Genomic DNA, 25581 nt, shown 5'->3' with positions numbered 1-25581 from the left:
TCTCATTCACCAAATAGTTATCGAGCTCCATTCCATGTAAAGCACTTCGTCAAATAACACTGGGAGTGAATGAGACACAGATCACAGTACCTAGGACCGTGTCTAGTAAGTAGGGAGATGACATATGTTCAGAAAAGCCACAGTATGAGGTAAAAAAGGTATCAAACACCAGGTGCTGCTAAAGCAGTGGGAGCTAGGAGCTCACCGACCATCCCTCTTGTTACGTCTGCCTTTAAGGAAGACAGTGAGTCCTCATACTCTTCTCCTATTAAAATTCATTGGTTCCGTTAAATGTGCATTTTCTTAATAAATGAAAGACGCTTTGTTTTCTGAATGCATAACAAGAACTGAGTCTGCATGAAGTGGAAGAAAACCGGAGTTCTTCTGACAAGTGGTCTATTAAAAATCCACCCTAAGTGGCATATTATTTGCATATTTACAATCGTCTGTGGAGATTAACCTGCCCAGATAATTTAATTTCTTCTAAAGAGAAAAAAGAAAACAGCGCTGAAATATTTAAAGGACACACGCAGCTTTCTCTTTGCTGGTCTCAGAAGCGTATCTCTACATTTTGGCTGATGCTAAAATGCTCAAGTGAACTGAAACGCATCTTAGCGTTTACCATTAGCCAAGTGTTTTCCATCTAATTCTTTCATGCATTTCAGGTATTACAGAGAACTACTACTCCTTTAAATTAAACCCTGAAGACAAAGCGGCCCTGGCTTGGTGGCTTCAAAAACAGGAGATTTCCCCTGGCCACCTCTCACGTGGCTTCCGTATTTAAGGATGTGGGTCGTTCACAACTAATTCAGACTGGGGCAGTGAGGCAAACACGCAGACATCCTCCGCGGTGTGGGCCATAACTCCAGCCGCCCTGATCCACACAGGCCTCTCCTGAGTACGCCCTATTCTGAGGGAGGAGTTTTTACAAAAATAATAATGATGTATATATGTTACAAAAAATAATAAGTTAACAAGTCTAGAAACGTCAGCCTCTTAAAGGAGACTTTCCAGGTAGCCCTACTGGAAAGGAGAAGTGGCGCTTCCTCAGTGCCGGGTGCTGTAATGTTATCGAGTGTTCTCCCTGTCATCTTATGGATGCTTACAGACGACAGGGCAGGTGCTTCCCCATTTTAAGGTAAGGAAACTGTAATGCAAGTCAGGTCACACGGCGCAAAAAGCCAGAGCCGAGATGTGACCCATAGCGTCACCAAATTCCACACTGTCCTTCATGGCTTGCCGATGACCTGTCTCGTCCTGAGTGATGATAACAAGTTATCCACGTAAGAAAGCACACAGGGACACCCAATTTACCCAGGACACTACTGTAAACCAGTGCTTCCACGGAGCAAGTTGTCTGCCATGAATAAAGGGATTTTATCTTTCCATTTTCTTCACTGAAGTCACTCTTGCCTTGATCTCTCAGTGCGTCTGCTGTGGAAAGAAGGTGATGTGCAACTTGCCTTGTTTGTTCTAGAAACATTCACTGAGTGTCCAACATGTGTGGGGCATGCAGGGGTTGAGGTGCCAGGAAAACAGCAGTGAGTAAACAGACAGATCGCAGCCCGCAGGGAGCCTACACAGGGGCCACCATCTGGACCTACAGGAGCAAGACTAGAAATGCTGCAGACCCATGCTTCCCTGCCCCACACGCCAGGCTGCTCCCCAACTCCCACGGTCCACACGATTGCTGCAGAGGCCAACTCTGCCTGTCCCAGCATCTCAGGGCAGAATCCCCATCATAGCAGCTGAACAGTAAACACGCACGCAGCATTTTAAAAACTCAGGATGCTAAGTACGATAACTATAAAAATACGATGAAAAATTAAACACAAAACCCTTTTCAGGCCAAAGCAAATATTAAAAAGCCATTTTTTAGAAAGCCATTTAACACATTCTCCTATTGTGGGACGGAGCGAAACGAAATGAAACCTTCCAAAGAAGCATTAGAAATGAATCTCCTGCTGACCTCTCTACACAAAGTCCCAAGCCTCTGCCATGGGAAACCATTGCCAAACGGCTGATGTCAGCTCAGGTCCTCAGTGTTTCTAAAAGGAGGAAAATCCACATTGTACTAAAAATGTGCAAGTTGAAGCAATAACTCATAAAGCATTTGAATATCCCATTCATTTTTAATTCTTCTGTAATTTCTGTGACGATTTTAAATAAGATGAACTCATCTGACATAATAAGAGGATCACAGGAACTTTTCCAGGCGTCCCGCCGTAATTCATCACTCGCGGGAAGCAGGTTCAAATATTTCACAGCTTCCCACTACCTGCCTGGAATTGCAGGCGTGAAGCCGTTTCATTTGCCTCCTGGTGCGCTTACCCATTTAATCACCAAAGATGACAGTCCCTGTGTGTGTGCCCCGATGACCTAGTTTAATAAAATCTGGCCTCGCATCAAACAGAACTCAGGTCTAATTCCTAGCTACAGAGGGAAGGTAACCAGCCAACAGGATGAGACAGAGCAACGCGTGGAAAACTGTGTCATCTTAGGCTCCATTTAAAAGCAGACAACAAAGAAGCCTGTGTGGTTTCTACTGTCTTGCCAGAACCGTCCATGTGACATTTATTGTCTCTGCCTCACCAACCCTGCCTCCGCCCCCAGCAACCGATTTCCTAAAATTCTGGGCTCTGGATCTGTGGATTTAAATACTACAATGTGTTTGGCCTCTTTATCTCTTCTGTTTTCTGCCCAAGGAAAAGAAGGTTTGGGGGAAATAGTAACCTCACTCTCCCTCAGACAATGGACTCTGAGACTCTGGTGCTTCTTCTCATCTACTCCCGAGGATAATTTTAAAGCGGAAAGTAAGACGCACGCACTGCTGAATTTCTTCGCATACTCAGAATCTGAGGATATTTTGGTCCTATTTGACATTTCAATATTTCAGAATCACGGGACTTTCATTGGTGGGAAAAAAATATATATATAGTCTCTTAAAAATCTCTAAGGTCTCTGGGAAACAAATTGTAAGCGACAATGCCTGCGCATCTTATCCTGTGGTGTAAATTTATTTCTCGGGTTCCTCCGGCTTTGTTCAGCTGGTGCCCTCTAATGACAGAATTATCTGCTCAATTTTAAAGCAGTTCTGTCTGTGAAGCCACCAGGCTTCACATTACGGGGGATGCGATCAGCTAGTCTGACACACACAGAATTCGAGAAATGATAAAGATTTTTAAGGGGGAGGGAGGATCCAGTCGTGTCCAAGGGGGCAGTAAAGCCTAGTGGTTAAGGGCATGGCTGGCTGCAAGCCCCAGCTCCACCCTTCAATGACAAGCCGGAAAAGGAGGGTGATGGCAGCACCCAGCTCGCAGGGTGTTTCGGGAGCAAGCGGGTGATGAACACGATCGGCTGAGCACAGCCCGGACGGGCGTGAAGGCTCCCTGTATGGCAGATGCTATTAGCATGGACACACTGGCAGGCCCCGGCCACGCCATCAGGCACGCATTCGCTACACACCTGTCTAACAACACCCACCAGGTGAGAATCCACTCACCTCCCTTTGTAAAAAGCTACTCTTTATGTCTAAATCTCTCTTGCTGCAGAATATGTGTATCTTTCCATAATCAGCACAAAGGATCTCTCTTATTAAAAATTATCAAAACAATTATTTGGATTATACAGTGAGAAAATATTTCAATTCAAAAATTATCACGATTACTGACAGTGAGAACGCTAGGTTGTTGCTAAATGTCATTCTGTTTCATTTTAACATGATTAAGGTAGTGTTTTCACAAATATTTCCTAGTAGCAAATGTCATTCTCCCTCCTGAGAAGTAAGAAAAAATGGAACACAGAATCATTAGTTCAATATCACAGGTGCCACACATTACACCCAAGACATCTTTATATTCTCATTCTTTCCCTAATATTCCAAAGGTAAAGAAAAGAAAAATCAGACATAATATACAAACAAAGTGAAACAGACAACTAGGCAATTATCCAGAGGGGAAACTGACTCACACAGGCCCCCGTAATCCCTTTCCCCTTTTCCTCTGGCCCTTAACTCATTTTTAAAAAAATCATTTCTTTCTTTAACACATAGATTATGTATAATGGGGCGGGGGGTTTACGTGTAAATAACAGCTGGGCCTTTTCCCCTAAATCACATAAACGGTTCTCTCAATTATCATGTGTTCCTCTACTTCTGTGTTCAGAGGATCAACGCCCTCCCACCACCACACACACACACGCGCGCACACGAAATGTGGGCTGCGAGCGGGGATGTGGGAAATAAACATCAGCGTTCACTGGAATTATAACTCCTCTCTGAGGTCTCATTACTGCTACTCCTAAGGTTAGGGGATGGGATGAAAGGATGGATAAATGGTACAATAAGAAAACCAGCTGAGGGTTCTACAAGGGGCCCCCCCTAAATTTCCCTCTAATCAATTCTGTCGTCAGCACTCAAGGAAGCAAATGTTTTTTCCCAGGCCATGTATTTTGTGTCTGTGGCCAGGCAGCTTTTCCATCCCATTTTCTCCCTTCAAATGAGTCATCAGTGCCACAGCAGCTGCTGCCACCCTCCACCCCACCGTGGTGAGCGACCCCAGCTGCCACCACCATGCTTACCACCCCTACAACCACCACCCCCATCCTCCCTGCATGGTTTTTTCCCCATCTCTGTTTCTCAATAACATGTCAGTCATGTCATATTCTCCACCCGCAGCCCAATCTCTGGCCCCAAAATTTCGCTACATATCTCTTCCTCTGTCTTTGTCAATCAGTATCTAGCCATTAACGATAACATAACATTGTCTCATCAGAAGAGTAATTACAAAAATTCACCTTTGGATGGTAGGGAAGAGCCATCCATTACGAACACACTAACATTTTGAAAGCAACTCCCTTTTGCTGGAGAAAAATAACTTAAGGTTAGCTAGTCTTCGAGAACACAGACGTCGCAGAGGTGAGCTACAGAATGAAGCCACTTGAGTAGCGTTGGGAATCTGGAAGTACACACTCTGGAGCACTACCTTGCAGGAACTCAGGCACAGATTGGGCTTAAAACACAGCTTAGGTATGTTTCCTTTCCTACTTTTACTCCTAGAAAGCTCAGGCTATCCTTTCTGGCCTCCGAACCTGCAGACACACTGTCTCTCTGTTACCTTTCTTTCATGGACCCCAAGGGTCCAATGAAAGCCAGACCCCAAACTATTGTTTTTATCCTCTGGCCCCATGACCACGACATAACAGAAAGCCTCCCTTCCTTCGAGTCCGCCCTGTGCTGATTCCAGAGAAGCAAAGCCAGCCTGGCAGGTGTTCATGACCTGGGCAGGGCCCCCACGTCCAAGGGACACCAATCACATCAGAGGATCTCCACTGCTCTAAAAATTGTATTTTAAATCTTGATGATTTAACATGGGTAATTTATTTAAATTGCAAGTTCCCAGCACATGGCAATAAAGGGTCTTGCTTTAAAACTCAGTCCAGTCCGACAATTTCCTATCAGATGGGCATCGAATATCTGCAGAAGGCGTGACTGTCGAACTTGCACCAAATGCCCTGTGGGCTAGCAACAGCCCTCCGAAAAGCTTCTCGCACATGTTTTCTTGGCTGTTCATGAAAGCTTCTACTCTTAGTTTATTAAACTGATTACACGGCACTAACTCCCCCGCTAAAAAATCTAGTCTCTTCTCTCGGTAACTTCAGTTATCAAGCCCCTGATGCTACTGCATCCGCTTGTCCTATTTCTGTCAATGGATTTTACTAAACATATGTTAACAGGAACACAATAACCTTTTGTCGCAGTAGAAGATTAATTACCACTCCGAAAGAGATGTCCATTATAGACATACTCCACCAATTTAAAATCCTTAACAAAACTTATAGTTTGAACTTGAGTTTCCGTCAATGTCTGAATATATTCCTCACATTAAAAAAAAAAAAAAAGGCAAAATAAAATGAGGCTTTCCTGTGAGAATTCATTTTACTTCTCTTGTTCCATGACTAATCTGTACAAGAATTTAACCATCAGCTGTTTACCTGGAGGACCAGGAAGTGTTGCATAACATTTAAGAGTCAATTATGGACCCAAGTCAAACGGAATAGCAAATCAGACAGAAGCCCACATACGCTCACCTGGATCCCAAAAAAACAAGTTTAACTGCCATTGGTGACAATTTGCTCTAGTTGACAATCCAGGTGTGGAAACCTTAAAACGAAAAAGATATAGAAAAATTTAGATGAAAGAAGGAAGATTCAGGAAAGAATAAACAATAATTTCTTTATGATACTGCTTTTCACTGAAAATTAAAGTTAGTTCAGAAATTTTTCAACCTAAGTGGTAATTGTACCACAAATAAACTCTTCATAATTGGAGTTTCTTCATAAACTCACCATTTTTCCATTGGCTCTGTCTAGGGTTTTAGAGATACTTAATCTTATTTTCAGATTAAACCTCAATGGATTACATGACTTCAATTTTCTATCTTAATCCCTCAAGTCATTAATGATCTGAAAACTGATTCTTAAATACACCATATAAATGAAGAACCTTAAGGACTTAAGACTTGGCTTTTGTCGGGGGAAGAATACCTCTGATACATGAATAATCATGTCCATTTCGTAGATCTTAATTTTCCTAAATTGCACCAAATTTATACGCTATGCTTCTTATTTTCTTCTAATTCAGAAGAAATTAAAAGCCAGAGGAATCATGAATCCTACAATATTAACAACATTAATACTAAATAAATCCTTAATAAAATTATATTTCAAAATAAAACCAGCAAAAATTACTTTCTTCTCTAAATTGTCCAGCAAGAAGAGTAGTTGTTAGGTGGTAGAATTCCTCCCAAATGCTGCTGCAAGAGATACCATGGAAAGCCTGCTATTATTAGATTGAGTCATATAAAATTGCTGATAACCAACCATTTTTTAGCTACAAAAATGACAATTTCATCATTTTTCCAAATAAGAGAATAGACAGGATTTGGAAGCTCCATGATTGTGAAACAAACCTTCAAAACTACCTATTGCTCAGCACACATCCTTTTTCAGAGCAGCAGAAGTTATCTGGGTATTAACTGTTTCCATCCCCACCCAACAGACCTTCATGGATCCTGAAAGGTAATAAACGAATTGCCTCCAGCATTTGGAAGGCCTGAGAGTCTCCTTTCAAGTCTTTCTTCCCACCCCGTCTCCATTTATTGCCAACTCCCTCTCAGCTTCCTCCTTGAAACATTAAAAGCCTTTTCCAAGAGCTTACATGTGGCAGAGAGAAAAGCTGAGGGCTGGGAGGCAAAAAGGTGAGAGCGAGAATGCAGATCTTTAAGAAGGGAGGCTAGGGGAAAGCGCGCCAGAGTGAGTGAGGAGCACGACGGGAGGTGGGGGTGGTGGGTAGACAGATGAAGGAAAAAGATGCAAGGGAAAGAAAACAGAAGGGCTGCCAGCACTACATGGTGGGGAGCAACACACCACGGTGAGAAAATTAAACAGGTCCCAGCCCAGATGGAATGAAGTGAACATTTACTTCTAATAATATATTTAGTAACCCATCTACTGTCAGACCTACCACCGCCACCACTCCCACCCATCCCACCACCACCCATGTGACGAGGGGTGCGTGCGACACCATTGAAACTGAAAACTAACCGGACAGAGGCCACGTGAGTGCCCTAGGGATAAATATGCACATGTTTACAAAATGTGTTTGCTTCTCAGATGCGGTAGGAAGGGCTTCATTTTCCCTGCCCCCAGAAGACCCCTTTAAATGAGCAGCCTACCATAAAGTGTTTTGCTGTGTTTTTTGCGTGAACAAGCAGCCAGCTGCAAAGTAAACTTTTTGATCTCTTTTTAGTACCATGCATCTATTTCTCATTCCCTATTTTTTTAAAGTGAACTATCTGAAGATAAGACATAGGATCAAAATCAGCACTCTGACCATGCGGCTTGGTGCCCAAGTCAAGTTGATATGCTAGGGAAAACCTATTGTTTTGTTCATATCCAACCAGAATCTTAACAAAACATGAGACCATGAGAGGAAATGCAAGAAGAGAAAATCCAACCTTCAGAGGCATTTGTTCCAGTAGTGACTTTCCCCTTAAAACAGAGGTAGTATGGTCTACTGTGGACCACTATAAAACTGAAGGTACATGCACCAACGATGGCAACAGCTGAATGACAGCACTAATAGTAACAGGAAACAGAAATCATTGTTATTATAGTAAGTACCACCACAGATAAAGAGCAACTGCAAAAATAACCCAGAGACCAGTCGGAATTGCTCTGCTCATTGTGAAAGAGAGTGAGAAGGTGGCTTTATGTTGGTAAAGCAATTGAATAAGAGTATAAATAAAGCTAAGGAGTGCTGGCAAAGGTTCTGAAGACAATATAGAAATGTATGGAAGCTGCCAGGCACCAGCTAAATGAGGCCACTCTGTGAAGGGCCAGAGCCAGAGGCTGCCCGAGAACCAACCGGTCAACCTCATATGGAGAAGCTGTAGGCCACTGGTAACTATCACTGCCACCAGAGCAGGGTCTACAGAACATCAACTAGGCAAAGGAAATGGACGCTGACACAAGAGGCAGGAGGGGTGCTTGTCACCTAATGCCCCCGAGTCCTGTGATAAAAGGGCTGAGGAAGTGAACTCTGCACATTAGTGTGCAAACCTGAAACAGCTGGCTGCACAACAGTCACCGAGGGGACTTGTCAAACAGAGAGATTTCAGGGTACCACCCTGAAACTTATTGTTGAATCTTAAGAATTTATGTTTTCGAAAGCTTTCCCTGGGCACTTCCGGAGCACAGCCACGTCAAAGAACCAGGGCTAGGGCAATATACATGGACGCTACCAGAGAAGCCGTCTCCCAATGCACCAGGCATCTGGGCTGGGTCATCAGGCATGTTACATATACTGGCTCACGTCATCGTCATGGCAACTCTCTGAGCAGATTCCAATATCCCAGTTTTGCAGACGAGGACACTGAGGGGCATGTCTGAAAAGTCTAGTGACTTGTCCAAGATCTTAAAGTAAAAACAAACAAATCTCACCGCATGTGACTTCCTTCTTAAAGCTATTTGGTGGGTGTCCACTGACTAATATCAAATAAAGTCTAAACTCCTCTGCAGGTACCCTCCAAACCACCGTTCCCAGCTCTAACTCCGCAATACTACTCCTTCAGCCGCCCACAGCCATGCCAGGCTGGACCAAACCACTAAGCAATTTCCTGGGCGGTATTATTTCAAGTCTCCACGACTTTCTCTTCACCTCCCATCCACCACATGTGCCAGGATGGAGCACAACCCCCACCTCTTCACACAGCCACTGACCACCACTGACCCCAGTCCAGGTAGAGCTGACCGCCTCCTTCAATGAGTCCCACGGTTATTAGAACAATAAAACAACACTTTCCTTCTGTCCAGTATTACATGTCTGATCATAGAAATAGACGACATAATTTTTGAGACTCACTGCCCATAAACATTTTAAGAATATAGTGCCAGGGGCAAAGCCAGAATCTGAAACTGGATTCCAGTCAAAGCCAGTATACCACGCTGTGTCTCTAGAAGCCTTGAATCTGATTTTATAAAAATAACTGCAGGACTGTCAGCGCAGTAGCCACTTAGCCACAATACTTGGTGTGACTGCTCCGAGCCGAAATGTGCAAAGTGTACAATACATGCCTGATTCGGTTTGGAAACAGAATGGAAGATATTTCAACATGTTGAGTGATACATTTTGGATATAGTATTAGGTTAAATAAGATATATTAAAATTAATGCCGCCTATTTCTTGTTGCCTTTTTAATGTGGCTACGAGAAAACTTAAAATTACCTTGTGGCTCACATGACATTTCAATTGGACGGTGCTACACTCTTCCTTATTAATAAATCTGCAAAGATGATGTTAACTTTTCCTAACGATTACAGAGCTATGGACATCACACACTGCACGCACTGTTATACAGCATGGCCCTGCCGCACATACAGAGTTTGCTCCTACATGAAGCGCTCACAGAACAGGGCCTTCCGAGTTCTTCCAACTCACTGGAGCTCTTCTCTACCATCAGCTGCTGGTACTTCACACGTAAGTGCCAACCTTCCGAAGGTTTCCAGTCTTTCCATCTAGATATCTCACTGAATTCTGAGGCAACAGGCCTGTTGGGAGAGGCAGGGCCAGACTAGGGAGAGGGAAAGCACTTACTCCAGGCACAAAATTTAAGAGGAGCCAATAAACTCAGAAATCAAGGTGAATACCTTAAGATTCACCATTTTAAAGCGGACAATCAGTAGTTTTAATATATTCACAAGGTTATACAACCATCGCCACTATCAAACTCTAGAACGTGTTCTTACCCCCAAGGAAACCCCATCCCCATTCGCAGATACTCCATTGTCCTCCTAATACCCAGCCCCTGGCAAGCACTAATCTATTCTGCCTCTCTGAATGTGCCCATCCTGGATATTTGATAGAAATGGAATCACACGGTATGTGGCCTTTTGTGTCTCACTTCTTTCACAAAATGTTTTCAAAGTTCACCCATGTTGTAGTATGTATCAGTTCTTCATTTCTTCTTATAAATGAATAACATTCTATTGCATGAATCTGCCACATTGATGGATATTCGAATTGTTTCCAATTTTGGGTTATTATGTGTACAAGTTTTTCTTGTACATATGTTTTCTGTGGATATGTTTTTAACTCTCTTGGGTATCTACTTAAGGAGGGAATTGCTGGGTCACATTGTAACTCTGTAATTTGAATAAATAGCAACTGTTTTTGCAAAGTGGCTGCAGCATTTCTCAGTCCCACCAGCAAAGTGTCAGGGTTCCAATGTCTCCACATCTTCACCAATACTTGTTATTGTCTGTATTTATATTGCTATTTAAATTTCTCCTTATGCTTTTGATGATTTGTATCTCCCTAACAACTAATGATGTTGACCATCTTTTCTTATGCTTATTAGTCATTAGTATATCTTCTTTGGAGAAATGTGAACTTGAATCCTTTGCTCAATTTTTAACTGTTATTTGTCTTTATATTATTGAGTTGCAACCATTCTTAATATATTTTGCATACAATTCCCTTATTAGATATATGATTTGCAAAAATTTGCTCCCCTTCTAGGATTGTCTTTTTCTTGATATTTTCTAAAGCACAGAAGTTTTACATTTTTATCCAGTTTATGTTTTCTTTTGTCACTGTGTTTTGGTATCATATCTAAGAAACCATTACTTAACCCAAGATGACATTTACTTCTGTTTTCTTCTAAGAGTCTTTTTGTTTTAGCTCTTACATTTAAGTCAATGATCTATTTTGAATTAATTTTTGTATATACTATAAGGTAGGGTCCACCTTTATTCTTTTACATATGGATATCCATTTATTCCAGAACCATTTCCTTAAAATATTATTCCTTCTCCATTGAATTGTCTCGTGATTCCTGCTGAAAATCAATGATCATAAATGTAAGGGTTAATTTCTAGACTGTCAATTTTATGTGACTGATCTATAAGGCTATACTTATGCCAGCACCACGTTTTATCACTATTGCTTTGTAGTTTAGAATCAGGAAGTGCAAAACTTCAACTCTGCTCTGCGTTTTCAGGATGGCTTTGACTATTCTGGGTCCCTTACATTTCCATATGAATTTTAGGATCATTTTATTAATTTCTGCAAAAAAAAAAAAAAAACAGCTGGAAGTTTGATCGGGATTGCATTGAGTCTGCAGACACTTTGGGGAGCAGTGCCATCTTAATAACAGTAAGTCTTCCAATCCATGAAAAGGGAATGTCTTTCCATTTATTTAAGTTATCTTTAATTTCTTTCAATGATGTTTTGTAGTTTCTAGTATACAAGCCTTGCATGTCTTTTTTTTTTTTTTTAATCGGGGAACAGAGTGTTTCTCCGGGGCCCATCAGCGACAAGTCGTTGTCCTTCAATCTAATTGTGGAGGGCTCAGCTCAGCTCCAAATCCAGTCACCGTTTTCAATCTTAGTTGCAGGGGGCGCAGCCCACCATCCCACATGTGAATTGCTCACACTCTAACCAACAGAGCCATCCGGCCACCCCTCTGGCAGCTCAGCAGCAGCTCGTTGTCTTCAATCTAGTTGTGGGGGGCGCAGCTCACTGGCCCATGTGGGAATCAAACCGGCAACCCTGTTGTTCAGAGCTCGCACTCTAACCGAGCTCTATGGTTGCCCCATCTTGTATGTCTTTTGTTAAATTTATTCCTAAGTATTTTTTTCTTTTTGATGCTATGGTGAATGGAATTTTATTTCATTTCATTTTTCAAATTGTTCACTGCAGGTGTATAAAATTGATTTTTGTTTATTGAGCTCATATACTGCAACCTTGCTGAACTTGTTTAACGGTTTTGTGTGTGTGTGTGTGTGTGTGTGTGTGTGTGTACATGTAGGTAGGTAGGTAGTCCTTAGGATTTTCTATGAGATCATGTCATCTGCAAATAGAGATAGTTTTACCTTTTCTGCCTTTTATTTCTTTTTATTGTCTAATTGCCTTGGCTAACATCTCAAATACAATTGTTGAAAAAATGTGACAAAATTAGACATCTATGTCTTGTTTCTTATCTTAGAGGGAAAGCATTCGGTCTTTCACCATTAAGTATGATGTTAGTTGTGGAGTTTTAGTAGATATCATCCATCGGGTTAAGGAAGTTTCCTTCTTTTTTTTTTTTTTAATATACATAATTTTATTACAAAATCTTTTTAAAAAACAAAATGCAACATTCTAAAAAACCCAAAATTTACTATTGATGCTAATTTCTATAAGTTTGCCGTGCTAACATACACAAGAAATTAAGAAGCCATTAAATATTTAGAAACATTTAACATCAGAAGCCTTAAAATCTAACTGTATGTAGTAGCCCCTCAAAAAGCTACAACCTGCATTTTTAAAAAAGTATTTTCTCTACAAAGAATCTTATCAGCTATACAAAAATCTGCACAGTTTTTATACTGAAGCTAATATTGAGCTGCACTTGAATTCACATTTTTAGCAAAACAATTGCCTGAGCGCGCACACACACACTCTACACATCATTACAGGACAGCCATTTATTCTTCATCTTCCTCCTCTTCCTCCTCATCATCATCTTCGTCCTCTTCCTCCTCCTCATCTGGTTCATTCTTCTTCTTTGAGCCTTTGGCCTGCCAGGGCCCTTCTTTCCCACTTCACTTTTGCCCTTGGCGCGGTACGCAGCAATATCCTTTTCATATTTCTCCTTTAGCTTAGCTGCTTTCTGTTCATATGGTTGCTTATCTTTGGCTGACTGTTCAGAAGACATTTCACCCAATTTTTTTGCAGTATCCCCAATGGATAAGCCAGGGTATTCACTTTTGATCTTTGGGCGATGTTCAGAGCAAAACAGGAAGAAGGCAGATGGAGGCCTTTTAGGAGCATTGGGATCTTTTTTCTTTCCTTTCTTATCACCTTTGGGAGGAACATAATTTTTCATCTCCCTGTCACAGCGAGCTTTGTCACTTTTTGCCATATCTTCAGACTTTGACTTTTCCTTTGCAGACATGGTCTTCCATTTCTCCGAACATTTCTTGGAGAATTCGGCAAAATTGACGGAAGAATCTGGGTGTTTCCTCTTGTGCTCTTCCCAGCAGGTTTGCATGAAGAAGGCATATGAGGACATCTTGGCCCTCGGCTTGTTGGGGTCTCCTTTACCCATGGTGACAGACGGCAACCATGACGGCAACCGAGACGGTTTTCCTCGGTGTTCCGCAGAACGGCAGCACTCCACAGGCGCTGACTTCGCTGGGCTCCGGTGTGAACTGGTTTATCCAGGAAGTTTCCTTCTAGTTCTAGTTTTTTGAGTGTTTTATCATAAAGTTCCATTGAAATCTCTCAAGTGCATTTTGCATGTCTATTGAGATGAATATGTGGTCTTCATACTTTGTTCTATTAATCTGGTGTATTACATTGATTTTCATATATTAAGCCAGCCTTGCATTCCTCCAATAAATCCTACTTGGTCATGTTGTATAAACCTTTCTATCTGTTGCTGGTTTTGCTTTGCTAGTACTTTGTTGAAGGTTTTTGCATCTATATTCATAAGGAATATTGGTCTGTACTTTTCTGTATTTCTTCAGTCATTTGGGTAGTCTGTGCCCTCATAGAAATCTGTCCATTTCATCTATGTTATCTAATTTGTTGACATAAAATTATTCATAATATTTATCTAAGATGTTCTCTTTCATTCATGATTTTAGTAATTGAGCCTTCTCTCTTTTTCTATTGGTTAGTTAAAGGTTTGTCAATTTTGTTGATCTTTTCAAAGGATCAATTTTTGGTTTCATTTATTTTCTCTATTGTTTTTCTATTCCCTATGTCATTTAATTCTGCCTTAGACTTTATTATTTCCTTTCTTCTAATTGCTTTGGGTTTAGTTTGCTCTTCTTTTTCTACTTTCTTAAGGTGAAAGTTTAGGTTACTGATTTGTGATCGTCTTCTTTTCTTAATACAGGCATTCAGACTTACAGATTTCTCTCTAAGCATTAATTTACTGGCATCCCACACATTTTAGTGGTTTTTGTTTTCATTCACCTCAAAGTATTTTCTAATTTCCCTTGGAAATCAATTTCTTCTTTGACCAACTGGTTATTAAGAGTGTGTTGTTTAATTTCCACATTTTGTGTATTTCTTAAATTTCCTTCTGCTATTAATTTCCAATATCACACTATTGTTGTTTTATTTCAATGCTTTTAAAGTCACTGAAATTTGTTCTATGGCCTAATATGTATGTTCAATGGTCTGATACATTTTATTCTGAATAATTTTCTGTGTTCATCTGAAAACAATGTCTATTCTGCTGCTGTCTTTGGGTGGAGTAATATCCATTAGTCCTAGTTGGTTTATAGTGTTGCTCATGTATTCTATTTCCTTGTTGACTTAGTTGAAATTCTGCCTTGTTTCAACCCATTATTAAAAGGAGGATATTGAAATCTCTGATTATTATTGTTGAATTTTCTATTTCTCCCTTCAAATCTATCAGTTTTTCCTTCATGTATTTTAGGCATCTGTTGTTAGATGCACATATGTTTGTAATTGTTATGTCTTCCTGATAGATTGACCCTTTTAACAATATATAATGATGTTATTTATCTTTTGTAATAATTGTTTACATAAAATCTCTCTTGTAATAATTGTTCACATAAAATCTATCTTGTCAAATATTAGTCTAGCTATTCCCAGCTCTCTTTTGGTTATTGTTTGCATAATATTCTATCCTATTTGGGTTTGAATATAAAGTGAGACTGTAGTAGAGACCATATAGTCCGATCATGTTTATTTAATTTATTCTGCAACTCTCTGCTGTTTTAGTGGAGTATTTTGTTCATGGACATTTAATGTAATTACTGGTAGGATTTACATCTGCCATTTTATTATTATGTTTTATATGTCTTGTGTCTTTTTGTTTCTCTATTCTTCCACTACTGCCTTCTTCTGTGGTAAATAGATTTTTGTATACTATTCTCTTGTTTATTATATATTTTTTAGTTATTTTCTTAATAGCTTATACTGTCTTTTATATTTACCTATGTAGTTGCCTTTACTGGTACTCTTTCTTCTGTGGATTTGAGTTATTGTCTAGTGTTCTTTCATTACAACCTAAAAGATTCCCTTTAATATTTCTTGTAGAGCAGGTCTGCTGGTGACAAATTCCGTTTTTGTTTTTCAAGAATTATTAACAAATTCATTTTTTGTTGTTGTTACTTAAGACATCGGAGATGTCTTCATTTTTCCCCCTATTTCAAAGGACAGTCTTACTGGATATAGAACTCTTGATTGGATGATCATCCTGTTACCTTCTGGCTTCCTTGATCTCTGATGAGAAGTCAGATGTTAATCTTATTGAAGAGCTCTTGTACACAATGATTCACTTCTCCCTTATTACTTTCTTTGTTTTGGCTTTCAACAACTTGACTCTTGTATGTCTATCTAGGTGTAGGTCTCTGTGTTTATCCTACTTGGAATGCACTGAGCTTCTTGGATGTGTAGATTAATGTTTTAAATAAAATTTGGCAAATTTTTGACCATTGTTTAGAGTATTCTTTCTGTCCCTTTATTTCTCTTCTCCTTTTGGTAATTCCATTATGTATATTTTCGTGCTCATGATGAATAGTCTGAGGTTCTGTTTATTTTTCTTCATTCTTTTGGCTTTCTGTTCCTCAAATTGTATGATTTCAATTGATCTAACTTAAAGTTCACTGATTCTTTTGCCAATTCAAATCTTCTGTTGAGCCCCACTAGTGATTTGTTTCATATAAGTTATAGTACTTTTCAACTCCAGAATTTCTATTTTGTTCTTTTTTTAATATTTCTATCTCTTTATTGATATTCTTTATTTGGTGAGACATCATTCTCATACTTTCCTTTAATCCTTTAGACACAATTTTCTTTCAGTCTGAATACATTCATTATTACTGACTTAAAACATTTGTCTAATAAGTCCAAAATCTGCACTTTCTCAGGAACACTTTGTAGTGTTTTTTCTCCCTGTTAAGGGGTGATACTTTCTTGTTTCTTTTTGTGTGTTGTAATTGTATATTGAAAACAGGATTTTAAATAGTATTGCAATTCCAGTAATCAGATTCCACCACCCTTCACCAAAGGTTTATTGTTATTCTTGTTTCTTCTTGTTTGTAATGCTGTTTGTCCACTTCCTGAACTAATTCTGTAAAGTCTACTTATTTATTTATTATGTGCAACTACCTAAGTCTCTGTTGTTTTCCTTTAGTAGTCAGCTAATGATGGGATGGAGATTTCCTTAAATGTTTTGAACCAGTATGTCTCATAGCCTTTGCTGAGGGGCTCTGTGTGTGTATTGACACAGGCTTTCTATGCTCTGATAGGCAGTTTATAACTCTACCTTTGCCTTTTCTTCTTGCTCATGCAGTCTCAATGTCAGCCATAGACAACAGGTTAGGGCCTTCTCAAGTCTTTCCTGGGCATATACACAGACTTGCTCATGCACATGGGCCTTCTGGATTCTATGGGATATGTCAAAGCTTTTCAAAGTCCCTTATGGATATATACTTTCTCACCTATTCCTTTTAAGTTTTGTGGTCAACCACTTGTTTGCCCCAACTAGTGTAGCTACCTCAGGCAACTGTGATGTGAAACAATTGCTGCTGATTGTTTTTAACAAATGCCCTAAGGCTATTTACACAGAATGAGTTGAGTTAGGTGAAATAAAACAAGCTCCGAGAATGGAGGTTTTCAGAGAGCTTCCAGACAAGTCATACAGTAACAATTTTCTGAGACTAGGGTATTTGAAGAGCTCCAAACGTGTTCTGTCCCTTCCAGTAGCTTTTAGTTTTCAAAGCTATTGTGGTGCTGAGACAGGATAATGGAAACAAGTTTAAATGCCACAAATTCACTATTCTTACTAAGATTTAGTCTTTTCTCTTAAATAAACACTCCTTGGGTTATTCTAAGTAGTTATTTTCTAAAATTCTAAAATAGTTTATTTTGATGATTTTTACCTCATTCAGTGAAATTTTGTTCTTACTGATAAAATTCTAAAATAGTTTATTTTGATGATTTTTACCTCATTCAGTAAGAAATTTTGTTCTTACTGAAGAGGATTTACAGAATGCCCTCATCCCAGCATTCCAGATGTGGTTCCAAGATAAATAGTATTTTTAAAAAATAAAAATTAATGCAAAAAGTCCATGATGAACAAAATTTTAAATTAAGACATGATCAGTATGGATCATACCATGCCATATTGGAGCCTGATACATACATACATACACACACACACACACACACACACACACACACAAAATCAAATACTAGTTCTGTCTTTTTAAAGTTTTTTGATATTTTGTTCACCATGGATTTTTGTACTAATTTAAACTGCATTAAAATATTATTTATTTTTATTGCTCAATTTTTTGGTACCTCCTCCCCTTAAATTTTGTGCCTGAGGCAAGTGTCTGACAAGCCTCTCTCTAGTCCCAACCCTGGAGAAGGGTGATTTCAGCCCACATCTCTGCTTTTTTTTTTTTTTAACTCTCCAAACTGATATATTAGTTCTAACTCACATTCATATTCCACTGCAATATTTTGGGCTGTTGTCAAAATGATAATCCTAAAATCTAGCAGAAAAATTTCAGTGTGAAGGTTGGGAGTAGAGGACTAAGTTGTTATATTAAACCTCTCAAAACTGCTAGTGGAGGCAAATTAGCTCATTCAATATAAAACTCAATACTGGCTGCCTGTTAAACTAATATAATGTGTGGTAGGATTATGAAATATAAGCAACAGTCTTTAGGAAATTAAATGTAATGTTTGGCATGTATGCCATAATGAACTTCCTAAGATATTACGCAACACTAATAGAAAATGCATCAAGCTTAGAAATAACAGTTTAGACCAAAATTGTTCTGTTGCACGATTTCAGTTCTCAAATTGGCTTCCCCTGAAAATAAACTGATAGAAATCAAAGAATTAGGGACAAAAATATGTTTGGCGTAATATGTAGCAAATTTTCCAACCTGAGAGGACAATTATCTGTGTGTATAGAAAGAATGCCTATCTTGAAAAGCTTTTTTGAGTAATTTCAAATAGCCTAGTACAAAGACAATTAATACTGAATGATTTGAGATTACTTCCCCTATACTGTCATTTAACAGAGATAGTGTTCACATTAAATTTTTAGATTAGTACTTTGCAATAACAGTCTGGTGAAGTGTGGAAATTTAACTTCCCTATTAAGTGTTCATTAGTTGCTTCTGCTGCTTTATTGCCATTTTTTGTCATCCATGGCTCTATATTCCATGCTTCTTTCCACTATACTTTTGAAAGCGTTTAAAATCACTATATCATTGTTAGCCAGTTTCTGGACAAATTATTTGCCCTATCACAGTCTCTATAGAAACTAAAGCACTACGTAGGCTTTTCATTTCTGCAGGTGAGTCAAAGTTCCAAAGTCAATATAAACCTGTCGTTATACTAGCTTAGCCCTAATCACACACACTGCAGACTTACCTGTAATGACGGCGTACACACCGTTTTGTTTTTCTAAGGGAACTGAGCATATTAGTTCAATGTGTCTGCTGGAGCACAAAGGCTGGCGAGACTAACAAGGAAAAGTCCTGAGGGGTCAGAGCAAGTAAGAGGCCATCATAAACCAGAAAGAAGTCCCTCACCAAACGTCGAATCTGCTGCCACCATGATCCTGGACTCCCTGGACCCAAAACTGTGAGAATAAATTCCTGTTGTTTATAAGCCACCTAGTCTGTCATATTTTGTTATAGCAGCCTGACAGACTAAGACATAACATAACCAATACATATAATACATATAACCAATTGATTATGTAACAATAACCAAGGACTAAGACATTATATTGCATGACCAATATGTATAATTTATATACATATATATAAAACAGTAACCAAGTAGAAGAAGGCCCATTCACAAAAGCTACAGAGTATAAACTACCCAGGAATAGCCTTAAGTCCCTCATTTTCCACACATGGTGGGACATGTGAGAGAAGCCTACAAAGTGAGAGACCACACAGAGCAATGACAGGCCCAAAGGAAGCAAGAACACCAATCTGCACATATGCCACCTTCCTAATGCCACCTGTCCGTGTACTCATGCAGCTGCTGGTGTGCTCCTACCTGCCAAGCAAACACTCCAAAGAAGCTCCATCTATACGGAAGAGTCCCTCTTAGACTGTATGAGGAATAAACATGGTTATAAGCTAATGGCTCAAAAAAGGAGCCAGCTATGCAGCCTGCCCCCACTCCTGCCCCCGTGCACCCCGGAAGGCTGGGCCTTTCTACCAGCAGGCTGTCCTGGCTGCTGCCCTCCACTGCATCTCACCTTTTCTACTGAGAGATCCATGCCAGCCTGCTGCCAGCTCCACACATGTGTTTCCTGGTTGTTGGATGCTGGGCAGCCATCTGGACACACAGGAGCCAATGAGCCATTTCTCCTCCTCAAACCCTAACCAACCCCAGACACCTTTTAGGCCATAGGGTTCTCTGGCTCGGTTTCACCTCAGAAGTTGCTCTAGTTCTTGACACCCTGACATTCCCCAAGAAAGAGTAATGTGGGTCCTACGGCACACCCGTTATTCATCACAGTCTAGTTGTCCCTAGGGGACTGCAGGGAACCCAGACTGACATGGCACTCTCCTGGTGGCCCCTTTCCTACAAGCCATGGGGAACCTTCGGTGAAGACACAAAACCTGCCTCCCTACTCACAGTTTTGTACTGGTCCAGACACCAGTTTTGTACTGGATCCCAGGCACCCTGAGAGGGCCTCAATTAAACCTGGTCCCAACCACCTAAGGCCCCAAAAGCAACACCACCACTCATTGGCACAGTTTCAGGTCACAGGAGAGCAGAGTCTGAGGGCAGGCCCAGGAAAGCACCTCAACAGACTCGTGGAGTGGGCTGCCGTGGGGAGGCGCTGGCCGTTAGCGTGCGAAATCCCACGAGGGCCAGCTGGCCCAGGCACCCCTGCTCGCCTCCTAAGAGCCGGCCAGTGAGCTCTGATCTGAGGGCCCTGCACTGGCCGCTCCCCAGTGAGTGAAGGCTCTCCCCCGGATCTCCATATGGCTCCCTCTGCCGTCTCCTTTGGGGCTCTGCTCAGTACCCCGTCGGAGAGGCCTTCCCTGACCGTCCTCCTTGACACAGCAATTTCTTGCCCTGCACTCCTTCACCCCCTTTTCTGATTTATTTCCCCCCATAGCACTATCCCTATCTGATATATTAAATATTTTACTTCAGTTTATCCATTACCCTGTAAGCTCCTCCGAGGGACAGTTCTGTCTGTGTTGTTCACTGCTCTGTAATACCTAATGCCGAGAACAGTACCTGGCACACACACACTCAGAAGTATTTGCTGGATGTTGTTAAAAACAAAGCTGGACATTAGGTGAAGGCGGTAAAGACACACTGTGTTCGGTATTTACTGCCACAGGGGAATGAGACTTCAGCATAAAACTGAGCTCAACGTCAATCCATGTAGAGGTGACTAGGCATCTTAAAGGAAGAATGAGGGAATAAGGAGGGGGCAAGTGGGCTCAAGCAGAGTCAAAAAAGTGGAAATTATAAAAGCAGGGAGGGTGGCTGGACGATGGCATTGCCATCAGGCCATTTGTGTGTCTGCTAACTGGCATTGTCACAGTTAGGCTCCTACGCTCCCACAGAGACTGGGACACAGGGGCCCTCCCCTTCCTGATGACTGCATTTCAAAGACACGGCTCTCAGGCCCTGGAGAAAGACACTCCTGGGCTACAGGAGACACGGGTGCATCTCAAAGGGGGCAGAGAAAGCATTATAATTGTAAGTTTTTTTAATAAATGCCTAATAAAAGGGGAGTTGCGGTCTTATCATCAGGTGTTGGCTAGAACAAAGGGGAAATTCTTTTGGCAGACTTCAGCTTTTCCAAACAGGAATTCAAGGAGGGGATGGGTCGTGTTAGAAACCATGTCAGAGTTTTTTCAAGTCTCTTAGTGGGGGGTAGGGGTGGACAACACTGTGCTGAAAGTTGCAGTTCTTATAGGCCAAAGTTGAGGTCTAGTCAAGAAGAGGGCTCAGAAGAACCTGACTGAAGTTTGGTCAAGGAGAGAGTCTCTGTGAGTGGATAGAGGGAGGAAGGGAGGCAGAGAGGGGAAAAGGGAGGGAGGGAAGGAGGGAGGTGAGAGGGAGGGAGGGAACAATGGATGGATGCATGGACGAGATGAACAATGGACGGATGGACAGATGAGTGGATGGGATGAACAATGGATGGATGGATGGATGGATGGACAAGATGAACAATGGATGGATGGACAGATGGACAGATGAATGGATGACAAATGGATGGATGGATGGGATGAACAATGAATGGATGGATGGATGGATGGATGGGATGAACAATGGATGGATGGATGGATGGATGGATGAATGGATGGATGGGATGAAAATTGGATGGATGGATGGATGGATGGATGGATGGATGGATGGATGGACGAGATGAACAATGGGTGGATGGACAGATGGATGGATGAATGGATGATGGATGGATGGATGGATGGATGGATGGATAGAGTATAAGGGTTGGTAGGAAAGGGGTCAAGATGATAAGATCTGAAGACATCCAAATTTAGATGTGAAGTAGAAATCTTTTCAGTGAAAAAGGGAAAATCCTCCTCTCCTTTCAACATCTCCCTCTGATACATTCCTGTGGTGGCTATAATACGGCTCCCATTTACTCATACAAACTGCTATTAAGAACAAGTTGATTGTTCATCCTAGTCCTTCCCAACCCGCATCTGTTTCTTGCAAGATATTTTCCAGGCCTGAGTTTGCTCACTGTTTAAAATTCCTATTAGAAACAGATGCTAAGGAGGTTACAAAAAGATCTCCCATAGAGCTGATGCTATCTGTTCCTGTTAACTTTGTATTAATGAAGCATGTTTGGGTAATTTTCTCCCCCTTCCCCTGGCAGTCCACCTCTGAGATGTGGAAGGGGTTTAACCCACTTTCCTCCCTTCCCTGTTCTGCCTCCAGCTCACACTCAGATCAAGAGAGTCCCTATTTGTGTGAGATCCCAGGCACAGCTGCTTCTCCAGGTAACCACCTGATCTCAGGAGCTCTACACAGCCTTAGGTTATAGCAATTTGCATTTTCTCAGCAGGTCAACTACGGTACTGGCCAGATTTCTTATTTTGTCTTTTCCTAAAACTACAGGCATTAAAATAAGGAAAAGCATTTTTGTAAGTTAACATTTGAACATAATTTGGAGACAGGGCAGATTTAGGGTGCACGGGGCCTTACATTTAGATAATGGGAGGTGGGAGTGGAGTGGGGAAAAGTGTCCTCATTTAATAAGAATCCAAAATTATCAATATACACATGGTATGACCATGTGAGCATATTGCTAGTGGCCCTCCCAGGGGCTCGGAAGAAGCCTAAGGGGGGGGCCTGTGGCTTACGATTCATTAGCTTCCCAGCCAATCCACCTCTGCTGGGAGATATAAAAGACTAGAGAGGTTTATACCGCAGCACTCAAATCTGTAGAAACCTGCTAAGCATAACAGTCTTATGTTACATCAGTCCTCTAGATACTATTCTTATCTCTCTTTCACAAACCTCCACCCGCTGCTCCCTCTAATTTGATGGCAGCAATTCATTATAAAAGTGCGTGGGCTGGGCTGGGCTTTAACAATCCAGTACTGTGCCAATTATGCAATAGCCAAAACAGCCAGTTTAATGGAGTACGAAAAGCAAAGTCGGAGTTCTTACATAAGCCTTCATACACCATCCATAAGATCTGCTCCCAGACTGGAGTCTCTGGAATTACATAAGGTAGATGGAAAACACTGATTCAGCAGCCAGGTTTATTTCTGACCTTAAAAACAATCAAAGCTTTTTGCATTTAATTTACTAGTCTCTATTAACATACGTTTTTAATTTGATGGAGAAAACAATCTTTAATAAGACTTGCCATCTTTTCATATAAACATAAAGGGACAGCCTGACACTGCTACTCAACTTCCCTGTCACCTGTGCACAAAGAAATGTCCCACTTAGGATGCCCCTACATATTCAACACGAAATTACGGGTCTCTGATAAACATCAACTACTCTTTGCCAGTTTAAAAAAAAAAAAAAAAATCAAGAAAGATACTTAGACAAAAATACAAAAGTGTACATGCTATAATTCTTCAACACATGTCCTTTCCAATACCATTTTTCTCTTCCCCATATTTTTAACCACTTATTTATTTATTTTTTTGTTTTACTTACTTTAAACCACTGTAGCCACACCTGGGGCTACAAAGTGACAAATTTTAAAACACAATGCTAGCCAATGGGTCTCACCCCTGGCTACACATGACAACAACCAACAGAGCTTTTAACATTACAAATGCCACAGCATCACCCAAAACCAATTAGAATGAAATACTGGGGTAGGGCGCAAAAGGGGGTGCCTGACATCCGTATATCTGATGCTTTCTACTTTTGTCTTCTTACCTGAAAATAACCATAAATATGATAGCAGGTTTGGGGGTAGGAGATCTTTAGTAACTGGCAGCTCATAATTACTAAGTTTCCATCAGCTATAAAAGTAAACTCGTGCTATAGATTAAAAGCTATAAAGGATATCTGTGGGATCCTTTTTTATTACTATTGATAAGTAGTCAAAAATTTTTCACCAAGTTTCTTAATGGCCTTTACAAAACCTACCTTATTTTTTAATGTTTAACAATTCTACCTAATGAGTTCAAAGACAGGGCCCTATACTATCTTAAAGGGTGTCTCAAGCTAAGATCATGCTTATCTTCAAGTAAAGTTTTGGTTTAAAGTAGAAATGATGGTTCTCACCTATCTTCACCCTCCCTTCTTAGATGCTCTGATAATCCCATTTATAACTTTACCAATTAGCAAATATGTTTTTCAAGCCCTTACATAACAGAGAGTACAGGCGCCTTTGGTATCCTGCCAAGAGTACTTCTTGCCGTGTTTGTATTTAAAATAGAATGGTAGTAACATCGCTTGTGTGCCTGAAATTCCTTCTGTGCACAGGCTCCGAATGAGAAAATGGATGTAGCAAACCGCTTCGCTGCTTTACCATTATAAAGCTCAAAGGAAAGAATACAGACTAAATTAAGACGAAGACACAGAATTACCCAAAGCTGGGGGCAGGGAAGGGGGCTCGGTTTAACTAACCTACCATCCCCTCCAAGACCGAGGATGTTTAACCTGGCAGCACGCGAAGGTGCCAAACGAGCTGCAACACCTCCGCCCCAGCAGGGAATGTGGCAGGCCAGAATAAGTGCCACGATGACAGAAAAGCCAAATAAACGCTGCGCTGCCCGCCCCGGCTGCGATCACTCCCCAACGCCGGCACCTGTCTTCCCGCGGGTTCCAGAAGGCAGGACCAGAGCCCAGCCCTGAGTGCTGAAGGATGCGCTCACCTGGGTGGGAAAGAGCCAAGAAAGGTGTCCAAGAAGCCACCACTGCTTTAATGGACTCTCATCCCGGACCGGTTCCGACACGCTCCCTCCTCTTCTTCCTCCTCCAGCTCGAGTTTTCTATTTAACGACAGGTCGGGACTCCACTGACCGGCAAAGGATGTCCTCAAAGGGGGGCGACAAACTTGCCAAGAGAAGCCGGCAGACGTGGCGCAGGTGGAGAGCAAGGGACGCCCCCGCACCTGGGGCCGGCTCGTCAACGCTGTCCCCACGGTCGCGCAGGCCCCGCCCAGGCCGCCGCCCGCTCCGAGCGCCGGGGCAGCGGGGGACGCGCACGGGGGCCGTCGACGGGGCGCCGGGGCGCTGCCCTCCCGGCCGCTGCAGCGCTGTCCCTGCGGCCGCCTCCGACGGACAAAGGGAAGCCGCGGAGCGGCGGCGGCGAAGCCCGGGCTCCGGAGCGCACCGCGCAGCCCGCGCAGCTCGTGAGGTGCGGGCCGCGGTGACAGCCGCCGGGCGGCGAGCGGGCCCCCGCGGGAGGGCGGCGGGGACGGCAGCGGCGCGCACCCTCGCGGCCGCCGGGAGACGCACACGGCGGGGCCCCGGACGCCTCCTCCCGGCCCCGCGGTCCGCAGCCCCGCCGCCGGGAGCCGTAGCGCCCTCTGCCGGCCACGCGGC

At 41.8% G+C, this 25581-nt stretch overlaps 1 protein-coding gene and 1 pseudogene across 1 annotated transcript in view; both read right to left on the bottom strand.

The window, feature by feature from the left end:
* The window catches only part of MTUS2 (microtubule associated scaffold protein 2), a 508660-nt gene extending 483444 nt beyond the window's left edge, over positions 1–25216 (bottom strand). The window contains exons 1-2 of the mRNA XM_033104383.1: positions 24910–25216; positions 6088–6160 (exon numbers count right to left, since the gene is read on the bottom strand). The gene's annotated coding sequence lies outside the window, so the exon portion shown is untranslated. The remainder of the gene's footprint in view (positions 1–6087; positions 6161–24909) is intronic.
* On the bottom strand, positions 12990–13649 carry LOC117021347 (high mobility group protein B2-like; annotated as a pseudogene).
* Positions 25217–25581: the final 365 nt, after the last annotated feature.

Source organism: Rhinolophus ferrumequinum, chromosome 4 (genome assembly GCF_004115265.2).
Source record: "Rhinolophus ferrumequinum isolate MPI-CBG mRhiFer1 chromosome 4, mRhiFer1_v1.p, whole genome shotgun sequence".
Classification (NCBI taxonomy): Eukaryota; Metazoa; Chordata; class Mammalia; order Chiroptera; family Rhinolophidae; genus Rhinolophus; species Rhinolophus ferrumequinum.
This window is presented reverse-complemented; position numbering and strand designations above follow the sequence as displayed.